Source organism: Eulemur rufifrons, chromosome 18, assembly GCF_041146395.1.
Source record: "Eulemur rufifrons isolate Redbay chromosome 18, OSU_ERuf_1, whole genome shotgun sequence".
NCBI classification, from domain to species: Eukaryota; Metazoa; Chordata; class Mammalia; order Primates; family Lemuridae; genus Eulemur; species Eulemur rufifrons.
Window position 1 is genome coordinate 51960705 of NC_091000.1, and position 25934 is coordinate 51986638.

The following is a 25934-nucleotide window of genomic DNA, read 5'->3' on the forward strand; positions in this document are numbered from 1 at the left end:
GAAATTCAGGACAGTTCAATCTAGTCTGGATTATCACTTAAGTAAGAAGGTGTGTGAAAATGCTTAAGTTAGAATTCCCTCTATTCTTTAATAAAACATAACTCCAAGATGGCAGAAATCAAACACACTGAAAATTATAACCCAGCTTTGCAAAGCTGCGTCATGTTTTACTTTTCCTAACGATATATCATTTTAATTGAATATTTACAAGAAAGGACAGTTAAGCAGCATGACTCAAAATTCCAACATGTTAAACTGGAAAATAACTGTCAAATAGAAAAATCGCTCCGCACGTGGCTGTTTCTCCTCAGAAATTACATTGGTGTTGACTTCTCTTCTCTAGAGGAACTTTACCACTGAAGACCAGAATTATATTCACTGAATATTGGACTAATTCCCACTGTCTTAGCTTCAATGCCACTGGTGCGACCATTTACCACCCTTTTACACAACTGCTATGACTTGTGCTAAAAACCCGACTGTCACAGCTATATTTTTGTTCCGAGATAGCAGAACCTCTGCGGTAGAGCCACCATAGGCCACGGCAGAAAAACCCGCTGGAGAGGGCCTTGAGGGGTGAATAAGCCCATTGTCTGTTTCCAAACAAGCGGGCTGTATTCAGGATGAAACCAGAGTAAAAAGTAGATTAGAACAAAGCCTTAAAATTCAGAATCGAGTCAAAAGTAGCTGAAAACCCACTCAAAGTTTTTAAACTTCAATTTCTATGCTTGGCATCATTTTGTATATTTCCATTACAAAATAACAATGTGGAGACGATAGAAATGGACGAGGGCAGCACTTTGACATAAGAAGTACTTTTCTTTTTTTTTCTTTTTTCAATTTCTCTAGAATATTTAAAATGCCTTTTGGGGGAGTAGAATACCCTTCATATTTTAAAAACATATAAAGCGAGTTGGAGATTTGTCAACTTATTAAGCACTCGATTTCATGCTTTGGTCAAAGACATAAATCATACTAGAAGAAACCTTATATCTCTCTGTACAGTTTATTAGGCAGTTTCACATAATTTATCTTACTTAATCCTTAGGACAACACTGTGAGGTAAGACTGGTCCCTCATGTAGATGAGAACCCTGGGTCTCAGCGTGGACGGTGTTTGTCATGTCTTCCCACTGGCTAGTGCCTTTTGAAAACCCTTGATGTAGTTGGGTAATTTTCAGCCCACTTTAGCAGGATAGAACTTAGAAAACTCAGTTCCCCAGCCTCTTTGCAGCTAGGGTGACTTCGACACCACCAATCACATTCACCCTTGCACAACGTGGATTCTCATCTGGGCAAACTACACACGAGTATGGATTTGATTTAATTTTACTGGTAGGGACGGCAACCAAGACGGCCAGCTCAGAGGGCCGACAATGTGTGCAAGGCTGCGTTCCAGGAGCAGAAGGAGCAGGGCTGCTGGCAGCAGCTGCAATAAAGCTAATTTCCTGCCAGCAGAGCAAACCAACACTTCCAGTGCTCAAGGGGGCAGCACAGGTGGTGGCAGTTTCCTCTACAGGCCAGTTCTGTGCCATGGTTCTGGACGTTGTTCCTGAAAATTTTAGCTATGTGCCTAGTTCTGCATTCAGACCTCCCAAGGAGACTGCAAACTGCCCAAGATCATCTCAATAAATTCCATTTCTGCTTAATCAGAGTCCGTTTCCATTGCTTGTAACTTGGGACCCTAACTCAAACATTTAGTGAGGCTGTTGCAAAATACTGCTCATTCTCTTTGGGAAGTCTTCTCTGGGCAAGCAACGTTTAGGCTGAGCCCTAAAGGATGCCTAAGACTCAACGGAGCAAAACTGCGGGGAAGGGAGAACGGTATTCCAGGCAGAGGGCCGAGCAGTGCAAAGACCCTGTGATAGAAAAGAAGACCCACCAGTCATGAGTGTAGTGAATGGGGTGGGGAAGAACGTAATGAAATGAGGCAAACAGGTGGGCAGAGGCCAGCACACAAGGTATAGTCGGGCACATTCCACCCCTACACCTGCATGTTGGCAGAGAATTTCTTTATTAAGCCAAAATAAAAGTAGACATAGCCACACACATTCAGAGTTTAGCCCTGAGAATTTTCAGACTAAGACTAATATCTCAACTACAGGGGAGGGCTTCAAACATGTAAAGACAGTGATGGTGTTTCCCACATATTTGTTCTTTTCCACTCAGGAACATTCCCAGGTTCTTCGACTGGCCACACAACATAGAAGCCTTAATAGTCTATTGGTGAGTACAAGAGATTTGAATTGAGGAAACCTGGATCTGAACACTTATACAAAATGTACTAGACCCGTAATCCTAGAGAAATTACTTAAATTATCTCAGCAGGTTGCCCAAATCTGTAAAATACAGAAGAATCCACTGCCCTCCATACCTCATAGAATTACTGTAAGACTCAAATGAGCCAAGAGATGCGCAAGCTCTATGTATTAGGTTATTCATAGGGAGTAATTGTGGTGATAATTATTAGGGAATGTCAGTATGTTCTAGCAATCAACGTTCCTAAATATGCCCAGGACCAAACAGAAGATTTTAGAAGTAGTTTGACCAAATGCAAATTACTTTGGGATGATTTATCTTTTTAGTTCTAAACTATTTCAGGAGAAGTTGTGACTTTTTTGGCTCCCATGATTTTGACCTCAAATGAACTCACAATCTAGAAGACATAAGTATATTGCAGCCTAATAAATTATAATAACAGGTAAACCATAATTTTCAGAATGACAGAGACTTTGTCATATTCATCTTTGTATCTCTAGAATCTGCCAGCACCTAAACCACAGTAAGCAAGACATTGTCTTCATCTGCAACTAGTTAAATCATTCCCTAATTTGAATGTTAAGGATAACTTAAATCGTAGAAATCAATCTAATTTGGTCAACCATGCAACCAAATCCATGATAACCAAGTTTGAAAGCTTTCATTTGATTTTGAGCATATCTGACCACAGAACTGTGTGGAAAAAGTGAATTTAAAACATTGAAAGGAAACTGGGGCCAGGCGCAGTGGCTCATGCCTGCAATCCTAGCATTCTGGGAGGCACAGGCAGGAGGACCACTTGAGGACAAGAGTTCAAGACCAGCCTGAGCAAGAGCAAGACCCCATCTCTACAAAAAATAGAAAAATTAGCCAGGAGTGGTGGCACACCCTTGTAGTCCCAGCTACTCGGGAGGCTAAGGCAGAAGGATCACTTGAGCCCAGGAGTGTGAGGTTGCAGTGAGCTATGATGATGCCACTGCACTCTAGCCCAGGTGACAGAGCAAGACCCTGTCTCAAAAAAAAAAAAAGAAAAAGAAACTGCTTCTTTGCCCTCCATGTCTCCACTGATTGAGGCAGACCATGCTGCAAACCCCAACAACAACTGAGACTCACCCGGCTTAGAAGGATTTGCTGATTTGCCTACGCCATCCTACTGCCCCTGAAAATCCATCACATTCGGAAAAAACAGTAATAACTTACATGACATTCCACAGCCCACCTCAGAAGGACATCCCAGTGTCTAACAACTCTGGAAGTCACACTGTGGGGGAAGCAATTTTGACTCTCCTCTCGCCGTCACACTGTGCGGGAAGTCAGAGGTGGGCATGAGTTTCCAGATAGCAAAACAGTCTGTAAGTCAAAAGAGAATGTTCAGTCAAGGCTTGAAAGTGGAATGAAAGAGACTATTAAGAAATAACAGCAGTATAAGACTTACTGTCAGGAAAGAGAAGCAAGTCCAGGAACTGTTTAATCCATTAAACTGATGCCCAACTATCTGAGTATATTCAGAACTGAATTTGATCATGCCCTGATCTTCCTTTACATTTTAATTAAGATGAGCTGAGCATGTAAATGAGTTTTGAGCATCATATCCTAGGGTGAACAAAACTAAAGAGAATGAGAATAAGTCCATCAGAGGAGGAAATGGAGGGAAAGGCAATTCTTGGGGATCCTTTGACCCTCAAGGTGAGGGCAGCAGACAGATGAGGAAGGAAGGAAGGGTACAGCATTAAGAACTCAGCTGGAAACACTTTCCATCTAGGCTCTTCCCTGGAAGTGTGACAATTCATGGCAAAGGCAAGGAAATGCAATGCAGTGAGTGTGAGCAGAACTTAATATAAACAGTGAGCTCTTTCTCAGTTCTGAACCGCACGCAGGCCTCCTATGTCCACATCCTGGTATCCACCCTTTAAAAAATGAAAAACCTAGTGATATAGTCTTGACGCATACTTAACTTACTATCCAGGGTATCCCTATGTTATATTTTGCCTTACGTACACAAAGCCTGTCACTCACCACTTGGTAATCTTTTGATATGTTTTCTTTTCTGTTTGCTCTGTCCTTTACTTTTCCTTGTAAATTGTATTTATGTGATTGTACATGTGTATAAAATTATTATAGTATATGTCTATACATGCAGTCTAAAACTGAATCTTAATCTAATGTTTAAAGTTGGGGAAACTCAACATTAAGGACAAGATCTGCAAACTACTGAACTGAAATCTTTTTACTACTTATGTGTCGCCATTTTCACAATTACAATTGTTTCCCAATTTTAAATATCCTTAATTTTCCAGAATTTTGATCCAAAGTCATTATTTCCTGCCAACTAGTCCATATAGTTTTAAGTTTCATGAAAGATCCACCTTTACACAGGCTCTGTTATCTGGAAATCAACATCATCCATAGGCCATTTGTTTCTAAAACTAACTTCAGTTAAAATGTATTTTACTCATCAATTTAGGTGGTTGAGCTAAGACATGATGTTCAGACCCCAAACTCTGCAATCTGCATGGAAATGATTTTATACCCATACAAAATTGCTTCCTGCTAGCTGACTATGGGACTACAGCCTTAGGAATTTAAATGACTGATTTACCCAGGGAAAAAAAGCTTATTTTTAGTAAGTGGGGGGGAAAAAAATGTTGATTTAATTTATTTTACTGCCTGTGAATCTCCTTTGGAAAGGAGAAGCAGAGTTTGATTAATTATATTAGCAAATGCAGTAAGTTGTTTATTCAGTTGGGTGAATCAATGTTTCCCTGGATTTAGTTAAGTTTTATTTTATGCTTTCCAACTCATCCAGTAGGTAAGATGGTGAAAGCCAAAAGCCTTTCTCTCCCACAGCTCTCCGGAATATCTTTTCACATGTTAATTTGATCTTTTTGTGATTGGAGGCAGACACATTCACAGCTCCTCCCTCTCCCCCGCCCCCACCCCTCCCCGGCAAACGGATAAGGCACACATAGATGATAGAAAATTATAGATGGTAGAAAATTGACTGCACTGTTCTATTTCCATTTTTTATGCTTCCTGGTTTTTAGCATTTTTCTTTTCCTGCTGACTTTCATTATAAATTATATTTCCACCCAGTATTAAAATCTAAAAGGAAACAAGGAGGTTTCCCTGCTATTAATGACAGCATATTTGAGAATGATTAGGAAAGAATTGTTAGAACAAATTGCTTTATTTTTTTTTAAACGCTAAATTGCTCATATTTTTGCTACTTTTTCTTTCTTTATTCTTTTAATGACCTGTCTTTCTGGGGAAGTTCCTTTCGTGTGACTTGCTACACAAAGTCATTCCTGATTCATTTGTTACTGAGATTTACCAGAGTACAGCTGTTCAAACAAAGTACTTGCCTAGGAAAGCCTGGGAAAACTGAGAATGATAATCAAATTAAAATTCCGGCTCTACATTCTTTTAACAGCATACAGATAATTTTGACATTCTGTATTGAAAATGTATTAAAATAAAAGGACAAAGCTCTGCAGCATCATAGACTACATTTTTCCATTAATGACCTGGGTGACAGGTTCAGAAGGAAAAAAAAACTTGTTAATTCAGCAATAAATCACATGTACTTTTCTAAAAGAGATTTTTTTAAATTAAAAAATTTAAAAATCCAAGAGAATAGGAGTTTGAGATGCTAGCAGTTGAGGACCATTGGAGATTGTATGGCTCAAGGTAACAGGCATAAAATATAAGTACCGGTGGCCTGGACACAAGAGTCTTGGGTGACTTCTGATAAACATCAGACACCACGGAATTTCAACTAAAGGTAGACTGGAAGTGCTTTTATTCAAAGGCTGCAAATAATCACCTTCTCTAAGGAAGTTTAACATCTCTCTGATTTTCTGAAAAATGGAAAAGATTATAGGATCACAGTCTCCCTGGAGCTAATGAGGCATATGCAACTGGCCTTGAAATTTGAAAGGAGAAAGAAAAAAAAATTGAAATTGGAGTGCATTCACTCTTCTGAATCTATTTCTTTCCTACCCCCAATGCACCTGTATACTGGCTGAGCTAGCAGAGAATTTAAAGGTTTCTTAGCTTAAATAGTTCATTCTAATAGTTTTCGAGTTAAACTGAAAATAATGCCCACCTCCGTAGATAAGTATTGTGCTTACTCAAGGCCTCACGGTTCCCCAAGACCTCCCCCACCCCCTGCCTCCGGTCAGTCACCAAGTCCTAGTTGGAATCCACCTCCTTAAAGAGCTTTGGACTCTGGCCACTTTTCCGCATTCCTACAGCCTCTCCCCTAATTAGGGCTGCTGTTATCTCCCGACCAGATTACCGCAGAATCTTCCTAACTGCTCTGTCTTCAAGTTTGCCTCACCCCACCCATTCTTCACACAGCAGTTACCCTGATCTTTCTAGGAAGCAAATCTCCCATTGGCATTGGGACAAATTCCCAATACCTGTACAGAGCTCAAAGTATGATCAGGCTCTGCACGATGCTCCAGCCGGATTTCTCCGCTCCCACCTGATGCTCCACGCCACAGCCAGGCTAAGAGGCTTTTAATCTCCTGCCAAAACACACACTCACACACACTCACACACACAATTTGTTATTGAATAAAAGAGCAAACAGGGCCACAATGCTACTAGGTATATAAAAAAGTAGAGTTTTTTTTTTTTTTTTTAATTCAAAAAACCTGTCGGACACTGAATAGGGGGCCGGAACATGTCAATCCAGTTATACAGGTTACACAAGCGCTGGGTCTAAGTAGCTCTTACCCCACCAAGGCGACCTAGATCCAGTATGTTAATTGTTTACTGTTGCTCCTATTTTATTGACACTACCAGCCACAACTCTCCTGACGTCGGCCCCACAGAAAGCCGTTGAGAGAGGAGAGCACTGATTGTCCCATTAGTTTAACTCAGATTCCCATGTCAAAATGCTAAAACAAGGAAAACTTCAAGCTCACCCTTATTTCTCTTAATTCTAAGCAAATAAATAAACTGATATTCAAGAAGATCTTGCCACTTTGTACAATGAATCTGCGCTAACAGTCACCCCTGCCCCACACTGAATTCTGTGTGTTTAAGCTTCCTTGATAACTTGAAGAGCGAGGGTGATGACACAGCTTCTGTAGCCAACTGCAGTCCTCATTTACTCTTGCCCCTGGCTCCTGCCTCAGCAAGACCTGAGATCTGGGTTTAGATATGTACCATACAACAAACCAGTAGTCAGAACCTGCTTTCATCCATTTAAAAGCATCCAGCACCTACAAGAGAAAATCCAAACTACTCAGTGTGAAGGTTGAAAGCCCCTATAGATTCTCTACCCACCCGCTCTCCATCCTTAGTCTCGGTTGCACCCTGGCCCTTGTGTGCTATGCCCCAGGTCTTCTGCTCAGAGACCTCCATACCTTCCTCTGCAGTGCACAGGCTCTTGCCTCTGCTTGGAATGCTGCCCCTCCGGTCTCGGGCCTCAGCCTGTCCCTGTGCCTAGCACCCTTAACTCATACTTAAGACCTCACCTTGCTCTCCCCCAAGCCAAAGCAATTAGTTCCTTTTTTGTCCCTCCACTCCTTCCCCCCTCTCACTTAACACATTAGAGACTGCAGTTACTTCTCTTGTATCTATCTCCCCTACCAAGCTGAGAACTCCTTTAAAAGCAGATAACACATCTTATTCATATTTATGTCCTCAGTGCATAAAATCATACCTAGCACATGGTATTTAATGAATGAATCTGCTTCATCCCTGCCCACAACTGAGGCCATCCATTAAAATTATCAGAGTCTGACTATAATTCCATTTGTCATGGTTCTTCTATACATCATAGAAACAGCAGAAAACAAAAAATGTGAGTACCATAATTTACTTGCTGTGTAGACAGGGTAAGTCACAAAACTGACTGTCATAATGAAAGGCAAATGGCTCAGCCTCTGAGAGCATAACTGGGAACTGTTGTTCCAGCTAGATCAGGAGTTAAAAACAATCCAAAAGAGAACATTCCCCCACCTCCCCCCAACCCCCCCGCCAGTAGAGGGGGAACATGCATCCCGGGGGCCAAGGGCCTTCTGGATCCTTGAGTACAGACTTTTGACTGAATCCAAATTTTACAGAACAGATCCTTTTATTAAAAGTTTAGGTTGGGCGCGGCGGATCACGCCTGTAATCCTAGCACTTGGGAGGCCCAGGCAGATGGATCGTTTGAGCTCAGGAGTTCAGGACCAACCTGAGCAAGAGCGAGACCCTGTCTCTACTAAAAAAAATAGAAAGAAATTAGCTGGACAACTAAAAATATATAGAAAAAATTAGCCAGGCATGGTGGTGCCTGCCTGTAGTCCCAGCTACTCGGGAGGCTGAGGCAGGAGGATCGCTTGAGCCCAGGAGTTTGAGGTTGCTGTGAGCAAGGCTGACGCCACGGCACTCTGGCCTGGGCAACAGAGTGAGACTCTGTCTCAAAAAAAAAAAAAAAAAAAAGTTTAGAAAGGAGAGCACTGATTGTCCCATTAGTTTTACTCAGATTCCCAGCCCTTTTATTAAAAGGATCTGTTCTGTAAAGTTTGCATTTGGTCGAGGGCCACACCGAGGATCTGGAGAGCCACATGTGGTCTTGAAGCCTCAGATTCCCCACCCCCAAGGGACATCAGTTATCTGGCCTTTTAAACATTTGCTCAGCAACTATTTGCTGAATACCAGCAATATGTGCAGCTTGCCTTGGTGGTAAAAGGACTACCCAGTTGTGTTAGAAAAGATCCCCAACCTTAATTGAAGGGCCTCTTCGGCCTAGTAAAGGAATGAAGGCAATTACTTAATGGATGTCATGTGAGTGGTAGAAACAGGGGATTATCAGGATTTACAAGAGGATGAAGGCAGGTGGTCTTTTACAACACATTGCTAATAGGATGCTAGCTCTAGTCTAAGGTGACAATTGTGACTTCTTTTAGGCCAAGGTTTGCACAGAGTTTGTTTACCTGCAGTTCTATTACAAGCAATTCGGGAGCCGGAGAGTTCAGATGCCTCTATCATGATGGACAAAAGAGGGCCAGGAGGCCTGACACTCTTCCAGGTTTTCCTCCCAGGTGGTTTATCTGTGAGGTGCCTTGCGGGATGGGGCCGGTAGTTTAAATCCAATAAGCTTCAAGATGAAACTTTGCCCCAAAGCTCATTCCTCCCAGAAGATATCTAATGAGGACTGGCCTCTCCACTCCCAGAGCTAATTATTTATTCACATATATGAGCTCTCAGATCATATATCACTAAGATGTGGTCCGTGCCTTTAAGGATCTACATCCTTCAATCTCAAGATCTAATGTAGCTACAAATATTTACCTTTATTTGTCTTCCTTGCATTTGTTATTGTAAATCCTCAGGTTTACAATAACAATCCTCAGCTTCCAAGTTAAAAAAAAAAAAAAAAACACTAAAGCCATTAATTATGCTTTCCAATATTTCTCTAGTCCCGTTTCACACCAGTTCAACATGCCCATGATACACACCATCAAACTCAAGTTGTCTCTCTCCCTTATACAGGGTGTGGCCCATAATATGCAAAAGATTTCTTTTGCCTTACACCTGAAATCTAGACATTTCTTACTAAGTCATACAGTTCAAGAGTCCACATTTCTCTGGGGACCACACCAATAGCCAGAACCCAAAGCCAAGTATATCCAAAATGACTTGATATTTCCAAGCAAAAGATTCATAATCAGGAGTTCAAGGATGAATCCACCATTTGGAATTGTATGAAAAAACCATATGTGCATGTGAATATATGGATTTTTTTTCTTGGGGCAATGTTCCATTGCTTTCAAGAAATTTTCGAAAGGCCCTGTGACACACACACACGCACGCATACACACACACACCCCCAAGACCTAAGTGAAAGAAACACTTTTGCACACAAATATGACACAATTTCCATTTGTCTAATGAAACAGGTCAAAATCTTTTACCATTTAACTTAAAATATGAGTAAAAGATCCACTTTAACAGGCCAGTGACAGAACACGAAGACCCTATGAGGAGAAGCAGCAAAAAAAAACATACCTCCAAATAATTTATGCCTGAAAACTTAAATCATGAAAAAGATAAGCAAAAAAAAAGGTCATTGTGACTTGACATTCAGAAATAAGCAGCAACATTTTATTCTCACTGACCTGTAAGTCACCCTCCAGTTCTGAAATTTCATCACTCCCCTACAAAAGGTTACCGAACTACCTCAGCATTTCTCAAACGCTACAAAAGCTAGAGAACAACAGGATGGCATCTGCTATATACTCTTCTAAAACTAACATTGGGAAACAATTTTAAGAACAAAATAGCTACACTAAAAATTAACAAGAATTTATGTCTAACAATAGGCACGATGTGAGATCTTGTACAAAGAAGTGTTTATTTGTTTTAAATACTTTAAATATATAAAGCTAAAATAGGTCTTCACCTATAACAGAATTTACATGGTACAGGGTGTGTCTCAAAACAAGAATATATTATATATATGGAAAGCCCATTTTAAATTTGTCCTTCATTTTGATCCAATATAACTACCGGTGATTTATTTGCTTGCTTTGTTAGTTATCCAACATCCTCTTCTGCATGAATCCAGATGGAAATGTATCTCTTCTGGTTCCGTTATTTGCTGCTGTGGTTCCCATCTGTGGTGCTAAGATCCATCCCTTATTTTATCTTGGACACCAAACAACCTCCATTTCTTCACACTCTGGTCTTTTCTCAACAGCTTCATGTGGGAGTCTCTGGGTTGCTTCAAATGTATCTCACACTTCTTTCCAATTATTTATGTTGGTGACAAACTCTTTCTCACCAACTGTCTAGGGTCACTCAGAGGCACTTGATTTGAAAAAGCGTTCAGTTTCCCATCCAATTTTCTGGTACCTCTCCAGCTCCCCACTTCAGCTCTGCCAGAGTTAGCACACTGTTGAGCAGAACCGAATTCTTCCATGTTATCTGAGATTGTCTATAACATCCACACACTGACTTGCTTCCACACTGGTTCTTATGTCTAAAGATTATTAATATCAGCAACAACCCTAAAAAAAAACTGTTGTTTTTTAAAAGGCGGAACACTTTTTTCACAGAAAGGACACAATCCCAGATCTGCCATTTATTAATATTATAGGTGTGACATTTATTATCGGTATGCCATTTGAGCAAGTGTCTTAACCTCCCTAAACCCTCCTTTCCTTGTCTGTAAGATGGGGAGAATACCACCTTCCTCACCAGCTTGTGAGCATTAAATGTGATCACGCATGTGAAAGGCTCAGCACAGACACTGGCTGCCCCAAAACCAGTGCTCATAAGTGTTAAGCACTTATTTATTCTGAGAGCAAAGTCTTAATTATCTGTGGATAGGGGTGAACATTAGCATGAAATTGTGGTGCATTTTTTAGGGGAATGGAAATAATTTACATGTTAAGAACAAGCAAGCATTCCTGTTTAAAAATATCAAGGGCATATTGTGACAAGCCCCTGCTCTGCAGGGACACTGAACTCCTCTGGCTCTTTCCTTCTCTCAATTTTCTTTTTTCTTCCTCCTCTCTCTCTAAAGGAAAATAGCATGTACAGAAAAGTTTTGGAAATGCTATAGCAAGACAACAACTGATCAGGACTCTAGATGAAATCTTAGTGCTGACTGGTTACTACACCGAGCCACTTTTCATCTTGAAAAGACTGATGAAAGATTTCAAGTGTGGCAGCCATGTGAGAAACACACATGTGGTTTTAAAACATCTGAATCCCATTGTGCTGTTTTTGGTAAAATCCATGCAGACCAAGGAAACTGACACACTGACTAGAACACATGGACCTCCACTGTGTCTATGACCCCTCCAGGTATTTTAAGCACCACAAACAAAATACAGAAATAAAAACAAACAAAAGCCCACTATCTTTCCATGCCTGGTCTTGCCAAAAAAAAAAAAAAGATTGTTTTTTAAAAAATAAGTCTCTTGTGGTATGACTGTGGACTTAGCCTATTCAGCAGGATTTTTTTCTAAGCTACAATGCAAAAGATTTATTTTGTCATTGTCCAACACAAATAATTGAAGAAACTCAGCCTAGTGCAAAATCCCCAAGAGAAACAATCTGCAAATTTAATTAGTGAATAATTGAAGCAATTTAAATACAATTCCAGGCATTTTTTAAAGTAATATTTGAATAGACATCTGCTGCATCTACTAAGTGTTTAGGCGAAGCACAATAATCCCTGATCTGATGAGATGCCCAAGGTTATGAACAAGACTGTCTGCTGTCAGGGCACTACCCGTAATTTAAAACAAAACTCCAGAAATCCTCCCTCTTGATGCCTACCCCACACCCCAAAATGAAGAGATCAGATAGATAGATAGATAGATTAGTACATAGATAGATCGACAAAGAAAACATTAGTTTTTTGAAGCGCAATATAATAGACACAGAACAGGATTTAAAGTCAACAGCACTAAGCTGGAGTCCTGACTTGTTCATTACCTTTTTCTATTACTACTTCAATTTCTTCATTTATAAAGTAGGAATATTAATGCCTGCCTCACATGAGTTTTGAATATTCAATGAGAATAGTTATAATAAAACACCATCTAAATGTTACTCAAAGAAGCTGAAATGTTGAAGAAATGGAGAATAGAAGTTGCATTATTGCTATGTCCCTATGGCACCTTCTACCATGAGAATTTTACTGTTTCAGCTTTAGCGATTTGTTTGTACATACAAAGTATTTTACCCTGCAGAGTCTCCATTTTGCAAGATGAAAAGAGTTCTAGAGATGGATGGTGGTGATGGTTGCATGCGATGTAAATGCTCATAATGTCACTGAATTATACACTTAAAAATGGTGACAATGATAAATTTTATTTCATGCGTATTTTGCCACAACTTTTCAAATTATGTTAAAAAGTCTTTTACCATGATAAAATCTGATGATAGCAGGAAAGAAATACTCTTCCTTTAATTTTTAACTTGCTCAGCTGAAGAAGCCAAGAGCAGGGAGCGGAGGGTACTAGATATGCCACATAGTATGAGCAAACTGCAAAGGCATGTACAAATTCTAGGACTTTAGCCAAACTTTCAGAAAGGGCTGGTTTTTGTTAACCTTTGTTAATTGCAAACAAAACAGATTTCAAAATTAGAGGTACCCGCATGTTGGTTACCAAGCACTCAAACTCCCATGCTTTGCACACTTTAAGGGACAGGAATGGCACTTGCACTGCGAGTAGTAATTAATATAAATACTTGAAATAATTCAATAGTTTACATTTGAAAATATTCCACAGACTCTCAGCATGTGCTGCAACAAGTGCTGGACCTTGTTGCGACCACCTCCTGGGTTACCATGAGCAAATCACCAAAACTTTCTAGACCCCTGTCTAACACGTCTAGCTCTCTTTTGCTCCAATCTAAGTTTTATCAGGGAGGTCTGATAACACAATGTATTAACCAGTCCCCTGTGCATTAAAGTGCAGCTGGGAGGAAAAGAAAGAATATGGAAAAACAAAACAACTAAATACCCCAGGGTGCCAGAGAGAGAGAGTAGAGAAGAATCTAAATGACCAAGGCTGGGCACCAATACTCAAACAAATACCAGGAAAAAAGCACCTGCAATGAAGACACAAAGCACAGGTCCTGTAAGGGAAGTGCTAAGACAACATCAGCTCAGCTTCTGACAGCAGGGCAGGACACAGAGCAGGACACAGCATTGGTCCTACCACCACTACCCACAACCCCCTGTGATCTCAGAAGTCAATGTAAGATCTCAGCAGTCGGAAGAACCTGAGCCAGAACTGTCACCCAGCCCTGAAAACTCTGCAAACTGTCTCCTTTGTTGGAACATACATTACCATGGTACCAAGTCAAGGTGGCCAAGTTAGGGAAGATGGTGTAACTTAGTGAAGGTCCAAATTACAAAACGGTTTATCATAACACAATTCTTTACAGACTCTGTGTTTTAAACTAAAGTATTAATAAGGTTGTAAAATAATTATTTTAATCCTGTTCAAAGTGGACATTTCATAGTACTAAAGAGGACTATCAAAATCCTCTATGATAAAATAATTAACTGATACACTTAAAAGCTGATGCTACACTAAAAGACACTTTCATCTTGCCCATTAGACACTTCCTAATTCTATATTTTATGTGAAATTTCAAACTCTAAAAGTCATTAGGAAAGACATTATTTTAAATTGGTTGGAATTTCCTATTGATGGCTAAATGGTCAAAAGTTGCCAATTTGTAAAATCATCATTTAAAAAAATTTTCAAAATTTGGGGTGAAATGGTACAATAGTACAGTGCCTGAAACTCTTCTGTCCCAGCTTCCTATAAAATACTCATGAAAACTCAGCAATAGAGGGGAAATATTACCATGGGAAGCAGAGAGGAAGCAGACGTTGGAGACATCTGGAGACATTGTCTGCCCTTGCACGGACTGTGTTTAGATTCGAAGACCCCATTTTATAATCACCTCCTGAGTTATATCACGACAGATGTAAGTGAGAGGTCTTCCCTAACCTTCACTGATGACACCTGAGCAAGAAACTACGTCACCCTAAGAAAATGGGACAGTCTGCCAGGTCAGTGACCCAAATTGGCATCCCTCAGATTTCCTTTCTCCATGCCTAACAGTGGCATTAGAAACCATTCAGCAGTTGGTTTTTCGAAGCCCCGGTACCCACCTCTTAAAAGGAAGGCTACAGGAGATAGAAAATCCGTTGACGAAGGCAAAAGAGCAATCCCATTTCAAACTAAAACATTCCACTGAGAGGCGGACGACAGAGGCAGGATAAGAGGCCCAGTAAAAAGCCTTCCTTGAACATTCTTTTTATCGCAATAGGGCTCAGGACTATTTGCCTTGGTCCCCAATTTCCAAAGCTGCAATCCTATTGCAAATCCAACATCAAGCTGGGATAGATGACTGAGTTCCAAGTGTAACAGGAAACCAGAGGAGAAGTCTAGAGCAAGATGTGACAAGAGAAAGGAAAACTTTCACTGCCATCATCCCTCCCCTGGGCTCCAAGTCCTGAGGCAGGTGTCTCAGGGAAGTTTCCATCTAGCAAAGGCTTTTAAGAAAAAGGAGTAGATGTGATTATAAGAATTTAGACCTAGGCCAGGCACAATGCCTCATGTCTGTAATCCTAGCACTTGGGGAGGCTGAGGGAGGAGGATCACTTGAGCTCAGGAGTTTGAGACCAGCCTGAGCAGAAGCAAGACCCCGTCTCTACTAAAAATACAAAAATGAGGTGTGCATGGTGATGTGCGCCTACAGTCCCAGCTACTTGGAGGCCGAGGCAGGAGGATTGCTTGAGCCCAGGAATTTGAGGTTGCTGTGAGCTATGATGACAACGCCACTGCACTCTATCCAGGGTGAGAGAACAAAACTCGGTCTCAAACAAAAACAAACAAACAAACAAACAAAAAGAATTTAGACCTAGATAAATCTTGGCTTTAAGATCTCTAAAATACTGATGGGAGCAGATTTAAAACTGCAGTCAGGTGAATACCCCTTGGTAGAGACTATTTCCTGGTCTTAGGAAGACTAGCCAAACAGGCAGTTTAATTATGCAAAGACCTCATGAAATGAAGATGTTACAAGGCCATGGCCGTAAAGCCTAGGCAAATTACATCTCTGCAGACTGTCAACTCCAGGGAAATGCTTTCTGTCCAAGAATGGATTTGGAACATATGGTTCCAACAAACTACTCTGCGGAGATACCTGCATTTGAGCAATTGTTTGTAGATCAGACGCAGAGACACAGATGTGTGAGGAGACATAAAAGCCCCATTTTTATGTAGGAATGGAGGAAAGTCTGTAAGTGAAGCCCCACCTAGATGAAAGCACGGATGCTGTACATGAGAAATCCAGACCTAAGGCAATGACCCAATGTTGGACAATTGAAATGGTTCTTAACCTTCTGGGGAGATGCTAACCCATTTTAATAATCTGACGAAGGCTATGGATCTGCTCCCCAGAAAAAGGCATACACCCACAAAATTTTGCACACAGCTTCTTGGGGTCCATGGATTACTCAAAGTCTGTATACCTTGGGAGTATAGACTCAAAGCCAAAAACATATGGACCACTGTGAGTGTGCCTGGCTGGAGCTATAAATTAAGCTGATAGCACTCTAGGTAAGCTGTAAAGTTTCCTTTGATGGAAATGAGTATTCTTTCCTTCAGTCGTCCTGGGAAGAGGTAGATTCCGAAAGGAAAAAAGTTGTTAGACTGAGGAAGAAACTCCCTTTTTTCTCTGAGTCTAGTGAGACTTTGGCCTCTCTAAGGAGTCTAGATTAATTTAAAGGTGCTCGTAAATGGCGGGGGATACTGACTTCCACCCCCAGGGATGGAAACTTCGCAGATGGCCTGGGCCTATGGAGTCCAAAAACAATCATATCTCACAGCTGGTTGTAAGGTTTTCTCTGTGCTATAATTCTCTCCTGTCACTCTATACCTTTAATAAAGTTATGTTAAATGTTATGTTCTTAATTTAAAAATCTTTGAGGAAGGGTTTACGTCCAGGCTAGGACTATAGTGATAAGGGGTGAGCAGCCTCTTTTGAAGCCAACACAGTGATTGTGGCTGTAAACCCTGAGACCAGGAGCAGCAATGGCCCTGGAATTGAAGGCAGGGGACAGCAGATGAGCAGGAAACAGCCTGACAGACATAAAAGCCGCCAGTGAGTTCTTACATCCTTCCCCAGGAGAATGAAGGAGAAAAAGAACTACAGAGGAGCCTGACGGTCTTCTGTCCCCGTGGCAGGGCTGCCAGCCGGTGGATTTAAGGTCAACCTGTGAATGTGATCCCACCTTCCATCAGAAAGCGGGGTGGCCACTGCAATATAAAAGGAAAGCTGGAGGAGAATGAAAAGATTAAAAGAGCACACTGAAAAGGAAGCAGAAAACCGAAAAGTATTAGAACACGTAAATGAATCCAAGAGCTGGATTTGGTAGGGGAAGAATACCCAGTCTTAATTTTAAAAATACAGCGAACACAAATAAAATTAGAAAGAACAATGTACTTAAACTTGTATTAAGTAAATTAAGATGAATAGATAATTTCAGGGTAAGATTTTAAACTCTTAATCAAACTGATGGTTTTCTGTATAGGTTTCAATTCTCAAAAGCAAACTGACACCATAGAAGGAATTAAGAAATGTATAAAGGAATTTACACCAACAAAAAGACTCAGTGCCCATTTGGTTTTAGTGGCCATTTATTTTAAATTTCAAGGACCAGTAATTTTCACGCTGTATAAACTGCTAAAGAACCTTTTTTTTTAAAAGGAAATCTCTAAAAAAGATGCAAACACAACACATAATTTATGCCTACACCTATAAAACAGAGTGTAAGGTAAGCTGAGCTCACAGTGGCCACACCTGTAGTCCCAGCTACTTGGGAAGCCAAGGCAGGAGGATCAATTGAGCCCAGGAATTCTAGTCCAGAGTGCAAAATGAAAGCACAGCCAAACCTCACTTTTGCATAGAGTTGGGGAGTAAGGGGCGATAAAGCCCAGAAAAGCTAAGAGATTTAATGAAGGTCACATGTCACACATCCAGTGCATAGTTGAGACAGAATTCTCTTTTATTTGTCGGCATTCATCAACTAGAAATATGAAAGGTAAGACGGTGCTTTTGTTCCTCTGAACTGCCTGCTAACCATCATTATAACTTAAATTGAGATTGTAGGATGGAACCTAAAAAAAAAAACAAAAAAACCCAAATCTCTAAACATACTGGCCCTAATATCTACATTTCTGAACCTCTTATGAGTCCACCTCATTCTGTTAGAGTAGTTGAAACCTATGGGGTAACTGAAGCACACCTGGGTATTATACAGAGTAGCTACACCAGTATTTCTATTGCATTCTATCCTCCTACTTTATGTAAGTCTGGGACGTGTATTTACTCCCCGTGCTTTGCCATTCAATATATTAAATGCACATAAACTACTGTATCATGTATTGATTTTATTTCAGATGCAGTTTCTCCAATGCCTTAAGAATAGTAAAGTCTATATTACATGTCATTCTCTCAAAGATCATTTTCTTGGAGAGGAAAACGTAGTCAAAAGTGTGATAGATTTTCTACTTCTGATGGATATGGGGAAACTCAGCAGTGTAACAACTGCTTTGATAGATCTATACAGCTGAAGCATTCCTGAGTGAAAGAAATAATAATGGGACATCATATCTTGCCACACTGTAGTTATAACGAGGTTTGGATTGGCAGAGTCTAGGCTGAAAAAACACCCTGCGACTGATAACCTGATTTCTACTTCTTTTTAGCATCTTAAACTTTGGTTCCCATAAATATTATAAATTATACCTAGTTCTCAAAGAAAGAATTCCAGAACTTAAAGCTAGAAAGAAACTTCAATGCATCTCCTGATTTTACGGATTAGAAAACTGAGGTCCAAAAGACTAACTGCTTATTTTGTCTACTGAATTTATCCAGTCCCTAAGAGACATCTAGGTGCGGTTGTAAAGATGCCTAGAGCTTTCCATTTCCTCCATGCCATGTGCATTAAGACCCCAAAAGAGGAACCACTAGTGAAAAGATCCACAAATCATCCTGCTTCAAAATATTAGTGGCACATACACCACAGGCAAGAAATATACCCTAGTTTCACATTCATAATAATTTTAGGGCTTAATTTAGAAAGAGGATTTTGGATCCAAACCCTTATAGAAATCTTTATGAGTTTCTGAGGAGGCTGATACCACGATATGAATTATTTATCCACTCTCACCAGCTTGCCATTAAATAGGCCTTGTAGGGAGAAAGGGAGGTGACAGAAAAGAGGAAAGACAAGTGTTTGCCCTGAACTCTGCCCCAGTGCTCTGGGAGGACAAGAGGCTCATCTCTAAGCATTTGTTTCTGGACCCAAGCAACAGCCTCCTGGCCTCACAGAGAAATATCCTACGCTTCTTGGAGAGACCTCCACTTGCTTCCAAAAGAAAGGATTATTACCCAACTGTCATTTTAAAAGAGAATGCTACTGTGGCTTTATTTTTTAAATTTTCAATTCTGGATATTACATAATTCCAAAAACCTCAGTGTCTCGCCAATTATTAGATGATTAAAAAATTTTTTTTAACCATGCAGGACTTTATCACACAAAAGTTGAAAACAAAAGCTGTGAACCAGATCTTGAACAGGTATTTCAGAATGCCAGAGCCTTATTTAACTCCCATTTTATTAGCAGTAAAATTTACAGGGAAATTGGGAGCAAAGTGGATTAGAAAAAAAGGAAAGATTTTATTCAAAAAATGATATATTGTGTTTCACAAGAACATTTAAATATGTGGTATTAAAATATTTCCCTAAGATGAACAAAATACACTCTACATTTAGCAAGTTCATAGTAAATTATTTTAAAACACAAATGTGCCTCTGTGCATGCTCATACACATACATGCACGGGTAGAATTTTCTAGAATTGGTAATATAGTTTTTTCATAAAACAAAGAAGAAATTTCTTTGACATCATTAAACAAAATGTAAGTGTTGTAGATTTTCACCCTAAACAACTCCGTTTGTGCTCTTGCCGTAACTATTGCCTTCTTCACTAGTTAACTGTACTAAAGCAGCTTGGTTTTCATGAATTTTTCACCCTCTACTTTACACAGACTTCAGGGTGAAGTACCTTGAGGATCCTCTCAGGCTGCTATTCTTGGGGAGTAAATTTTCACTCTTTCCAGCGTTTATCTAGCTAGGTGCCAGCCCTCTAAGCATACAATACAATGTGACCTTTCTACCATTGTTTCAAGCTGTTTTAATACAAAAAAGTTCTGGCTGGGGCCAAAGGAAATATCCCAGAATGAAACAGACATAAAGGTAAAATGCATGAAACAGAAATTAAAAGATTTACAGGCTAGAATGAGAAGGACAACCATACATTAAATAATTTTCAGGAAGAAAATACAGGGAAAAAAGGAAAGAGGCAATTTACATCCTTGTGTATATATATGGTACATTTATAAATATATCTTATATATAATTTTATAATTATACATTTACATAAATAAATACATAAGTATATATTTAGAAATTCCTGAGAATTTAGTTTTGATGGAAGACATGAATCAACAGATTAAAGAATCAAATCCTCAAGATAAATAAAAATAAGTACAGACACAACACAGTGAAACTGGAAAAAGCAAAACAAAACTTTTAAAGCAACCAGAGGGAGTGACAGAAATATATACACATACGCAAAAGGGAATGATAATAAGAGCAGTAAACTTCTCATTAGCAACAATACAGACAAAAAGGTGATACAATAACATCACGAACATGCTCAGGGAAAACAACATAGAATTCTATACCCAGTTTAACTATCATTCAAGAATGAGGCCAGCAGAAAGACATTACAAACCTACAAAGATGTAGTAAACACTGCCGTTTACCAACTTTTAGCAAGAAGGAAATACGCTTACCTAGCAAGAGTAAACAAAGCAGTTGCTCTGCCTTGAGAAATGTAAATAGGCATTGACAACAAAACCAAAAGCAGTAATAAGAATTGATTATTTGGGGCTTTAAAAATAAGAGGAATGGCCAGGCATGGTGGCTCATCCCTGTAATCCCCTAAAACTCTGAGAGGCGGGAGAATTGCTTGAGGTCAGGAATTTGAGGTTGCAGCAGTGAGCTATAATAATGCAACTGCACTCCAGCCTAGGCCAACAGAGGGAAGCCCTGTCTAAAAAAAGAAGTTTGGGGGAGGGAGAGAAGGTGAAAGAAAAAGGTAGAAGGAGAGAGGGAGGAAAGAGATAAGGAACAAGAGGCAACAGAGGGAGAGATGGGCTTGTCCAAAATCAGAAAATGGTCCATGGATCAATTCCAGGGAAGAGAGACTTCAGCAGGGGATGGAAGGTGAGAGGCAAGAAGCCCAGGTGAGTAGGACCAAGCAGTTCAAAGAGAGAGGCAGCCAGGCAGGCTACTGGGATGGACCAGTACCCATGGAGAAGGCAAGTTGGACATGACCCCATAATCAATGCCAGCTATTTGAGGGTTTTTCCTTGGGAATGGGTTGGGAAATGAGCAGTTAACAATAATAACAAAAAACAGCTGACACTGGTAAAGTGCCTACTGTGTGCCTGGTATGTTTTGAGTGTTTTATGTACATTCATTATATATTAGCTCATTCAAAACCCCTAGGAACCCAAAAGGTAGGTACTATGATTATGCCTATTTTACAAAGGGGACACCTGAGGCACTGAGAGATGAGATAAATGCCAAAGGTCAAACAGCTGGGGAGCATCTTAGGCTATTTCAGCAGCAGCTGTCAAGGATGAGCTGGAAGGGCGAGGAGAGTGGTTTGGGGCTATAGAAGGAGAAAGCCCTAGGAAAACATGGTTTAAGACTCATCTCCTACCCGAGATGTAACAAAGTTTATCAATCAGTGTGTCACCTGAGCCCCTTAGCCAATCAGTGTCTCATGTCTATAATGGGTAAAAAATAAAAACACTGGCCATCAATTTAGAAACCTAAAAGCAAAATAGAAAATACCCATCCTGGGCATATAAAGACCTCGAATGAGAAAGGTCTATGTTAACTAATATGGAAAAAAAAAGTCTCTAAGAGTTATCGTGGACTTTTAAAGAAGCAAGTTGTATCATAGGTGCTATAAGAAATTGAATAATGATTCCAAAGATACCAAGTCTTGATCCTTGGGGTCAGCAAATATCACCTTATTTAGGAAAAGCATCTTTTGCAGGTGTGATTAAATTAAGGATTTTTAGATGGGGAGATTATCTTGGGCCATCCGGGTGGTCCCTAACTATAGTCACAAGTACCAATGTCAGAGAGGATAGAGGGGGATTTGACGCAGACACACAAAAGAGAAGGCAAAGTGAAGACGCAACAGAGAGAGATCTGAAGGTGCCAGACTTGAAGACAGGAGTGAGGCCGTCACAAGCCAAGGAATGCGAGCAACCACCAGAGGCTGGAAAAGGCAAGAACAGATTCTTCTACGGAGCCTTCAGAGGGAACTTGGCCCTGCTGACACCTTGTTTTCAGCCCAGAGGTACTGATTCTGGACTTCCGCCCTCCAATACATTTCTGTTGTTTTAAGCCACCAAGTTCATGGCACTTTGTTACAGCAGCCATAGGAAATTAATACAGGTACACATGATACCTCTTATGTTAAAATGTATACAAATACACATACACACATATTATGAAGGCAAAATCAATGGATTAACAGAATAGATTTGAAGAGGGTGAGAGTGGGGGGGAGAAGGCAGGCAGAGAGAGAGAAAAAAGTAATGACTGTTTACAAAATTGGCCCCACTCTTACTACTGAAATCAGATCAGTCCATTCCTTTGCAGCATAACCTCCACCTAAGGATTTTTCTTTGCTGTGAAAAGGAGTCCAATATTGCACCTTGCAAAAGGAAATAAACTCTCATTTGCATTTTTACTCAAACTGCACAGACACACTTCCCTGAACAAGAATGTGGTTCAGTGTCCCAAGTGCTGAATTTTTGCCGTTCCTCCCACTGTGTTCAGCAGCCTGAACCACCACGGCCTTACACTGGCCCCAAAGCAGAAGTCAGTGCAGATGGGAGGAAGGGCAAGCTCAGCACACCCCAGCCCCAACTTCCCACTGACACCCCTGAGCCCAAACCATGATGGAGAAAGTGGCCCCATGGAGGGCTTACCCATCAGTAATCTCAACCTAGATTTAGCCTACCCCAGTCTCAACATTGCACAGCTCCACCGGGCCAAGCAATCCTAAATCACACTCTTCCTCCAATTTAGAACACATTCCCTAAACATCTAAGCTTATTTCCAAGATATATTCCCACACAACTTTTCAAACATGGACTATTTTATTTTTCCTAAATTTAAAATGTGTTGGTAAAAGATAAGAACCACCCCCTTCTCCCCCCGACCACCACCAACAAAAAAAAAAATGTTTCCATTAGAGATCAACCAAAGCATTAAAAACACAAACACAAAGAGACTTACAGAAAATTTCTTTTGAGAGATTTCTTCCATTTGCCAAAAGACCAATTTGCGATCCAAGTCCAATTGTGTGAGGCCTTCTACTCCAACGTGTGAGTAAAGAAGGGCCACACAGATAATTCTGGGTGGTTTTTATTAATGGTCAAACACATCTTTCCTGATATCCAAAGAGAAATAAGACACTGCTTCTAAAATCTCCTGATCTTCTTTCAAATGTAAAGCTTTAAAAAGCAGTAGGTAGAGTGGAGTCAGGCCCCTGTATTCCTGTCCACACAGGGCAGATGTAAGCTCCCATGTGGACAGGAGACTTCACCTGAAGCTCCTGGGTCTTCATCTATAAAGTGGTGGCACAGGCTGGGTGAGCTTGTGCTGCAAAACGTAGGCAGGTAGAGTTGGTCTTTCATCTAAGCACTAATTCATCTGGAAGAGACGGCCCATCTTTGCAGGACTTAACTCCTACTACTTCTTCCAGACAGATTTTTCCAGCCATCACATTTCCAAAATGAAAATGTAACAGCTTGCAACCATTGCAATATACTTAAGATGTAATAATGGAAAATGAGATGTTATTGATTGGAGAGGGAGGAGAAGTAACCACAATGGTGTCATCAAGTCAGAGAAAGAAAGAAAATTAACAGATGAATTCTTCAAGGCTGAGATTTGGTTGCCACCCACTACAGATGGCAGAGTTCTGAGCAGCAGTCCCCAGACAAAACAAGATATACATTAAATATGTGTGGCAGTCCTCGAAAGAATACTCCATACCCTTTCAATCATAAGGGAATTCCACATTGTAGAGTACATCGCAGCTAAAACTTACGTGCTGGATCCATTCTGTTTGGAAATAACACCCAGACACAACTGTTTGTCAATTGTGTGCGAGCAAGACAATTTACTTTTTACTTCCAATGAAACAAAGTGAACAATGAGGCTACCATTTTAAAAATACCCAAATAAGACCTTACATTTTAAAGGGGTAACTAATATCAAATGTGGCATGCCATGCCCTCAAGAGGAAGTCATGCACGTATAACTTGATTTTGAATAAAGCTTCTCCCTATTCTGTGATTTTGCACCTAAAGAATAGAAATGAAGATTTTAATGATACCTGTAGAGACATTAAGCATTTTTTCATATACCTATTGGCCATTTGTATGTCTTGTTTGGAAAAATGATTATTCAAGTCCTTAAAATATTTTTATATCAGGTTATTAGGGTTTTTTGCTATTGCATTGTGGGAGTTCCTTATAAATTTTGGATATTAACACCTTATCAGATATGTGGTTTGCTAACATTTTCTCCAAATTTGGTGTTGCCTTTTCACTCTGTTGATTGTTTCTTTGACAGTGTAGAAGCTTTCTAGTTTGAAGTCACTAATCATCAAGGAAACACAAATCAAAATCACAATGAGGTACCATCTCACACCTGTTAGGATGGCTATTATCCAAAATTCAAAAGACAAGCGTTAAGAAAGATGTGGAGAAATTGAAACCCTTGCACACTGGTAGTATGAATGCAAAATGTTACAAATGCTATGGGAAACAGTATGGCAGGTCCTCAAAAAATTAAAAATAGGACTACCATATGATCTAGCAAACCCACTGGTATTTATCCAAAAGATCTGAAATCAGGATCTCAAAGAGATATTAGCACTCTCATGTTCAGTGCAGCATTATTCACAGCAGCCCAGATGTGGAAACAACTAAGTGTCCATTGACAGATGAATGGATTAAAAAAAATTTTGTATGTTTATACACAGTGGAGTATTATTGAGCCTTTAAAAAGAACAAAATTCTGTAATATGAGAAAACATAGATAAAACTTGAGGACATTATGCTAAGTTAAATAAGCCCATCACACAATGACAAACACTGCATAATTCCACTTACATGTGGTATCTAAAATACTCAAATTCATAGAATCGAAGAGTAGAATGGTGGTTTCCAGGGGCTGTGACAAGGGGAAATTGGGAGTTACTAATCAATGGGTATAAAGTTTCAGTTAAGCAAGATAAATAAGTTCTAAGGATCTGCCATACAACATTGCACCTACAGTCAACAATACTATATTGTTCACATAAAAAATCATTAAGAAGGTAGCTCTCATGTTAAGTGTTCTGACCACAATAAAATAAAGTTTCTAAAAAAGAGAGAGATGCCTGTACAGTAGAATGGAAGTAGGAAATACTCTCTTAGTAAGAATTACTGCTAGCAATTCTTGCCATTTTATTAGTTGGTCAAAACATGCAATTTAACAAACTTACAGCTATTCATGCCTGAGCTTACTTTAGAGAAATGTAACAAATTGAGATAATATCAAACTTCAAATTGTGAAAAAGAAAAACAATACATTTACTTAAGTATGAAAATGATCTCATTCATGTTTAATAGTTTAAAGAAAATTTGGATTTAAGTCCCAAGGTTTTCTTTCTGGAATAAAATAAGAATCGTTTCTTGACATCAGGCTAATTCGTTCATATCTAGGAAAAATGACTGATGGTTGACCAGGGACTCAAGAAAACAAAGATTTTTCCAAGCAAGCCCTATGGGAAGAGAGAGCATTACGGCCCAGTCAAGTATGAAACCAAACATTGAAGTAAGCAGCAGGAAACGATAATAGAGATGGGCTTGGGTTCAGAGGATTTTAAAATTCTAGGTGAGCACTTCCTCTCTCCTAGAGCATGTCGTGATTGATTCCAGCAGCATCTTCTAGGAGTGTGGGGTGCGTAATAGTGGGAGGCAA

At 39.9% G+C, this 25934-nt stretch overlaps 1 pseudogene; it reads right to left on the reverse strand.

The window, feature by feature from the left end:
• Positions 1 to 1210: 1210 nt before the first annotated feature.
• LOC138398805 (uncharacterized) overlaps positions 1211 to 25934 on the reverse strand; it is a 58507-nt pseudogene continuing 33783 nt past the window's right edge.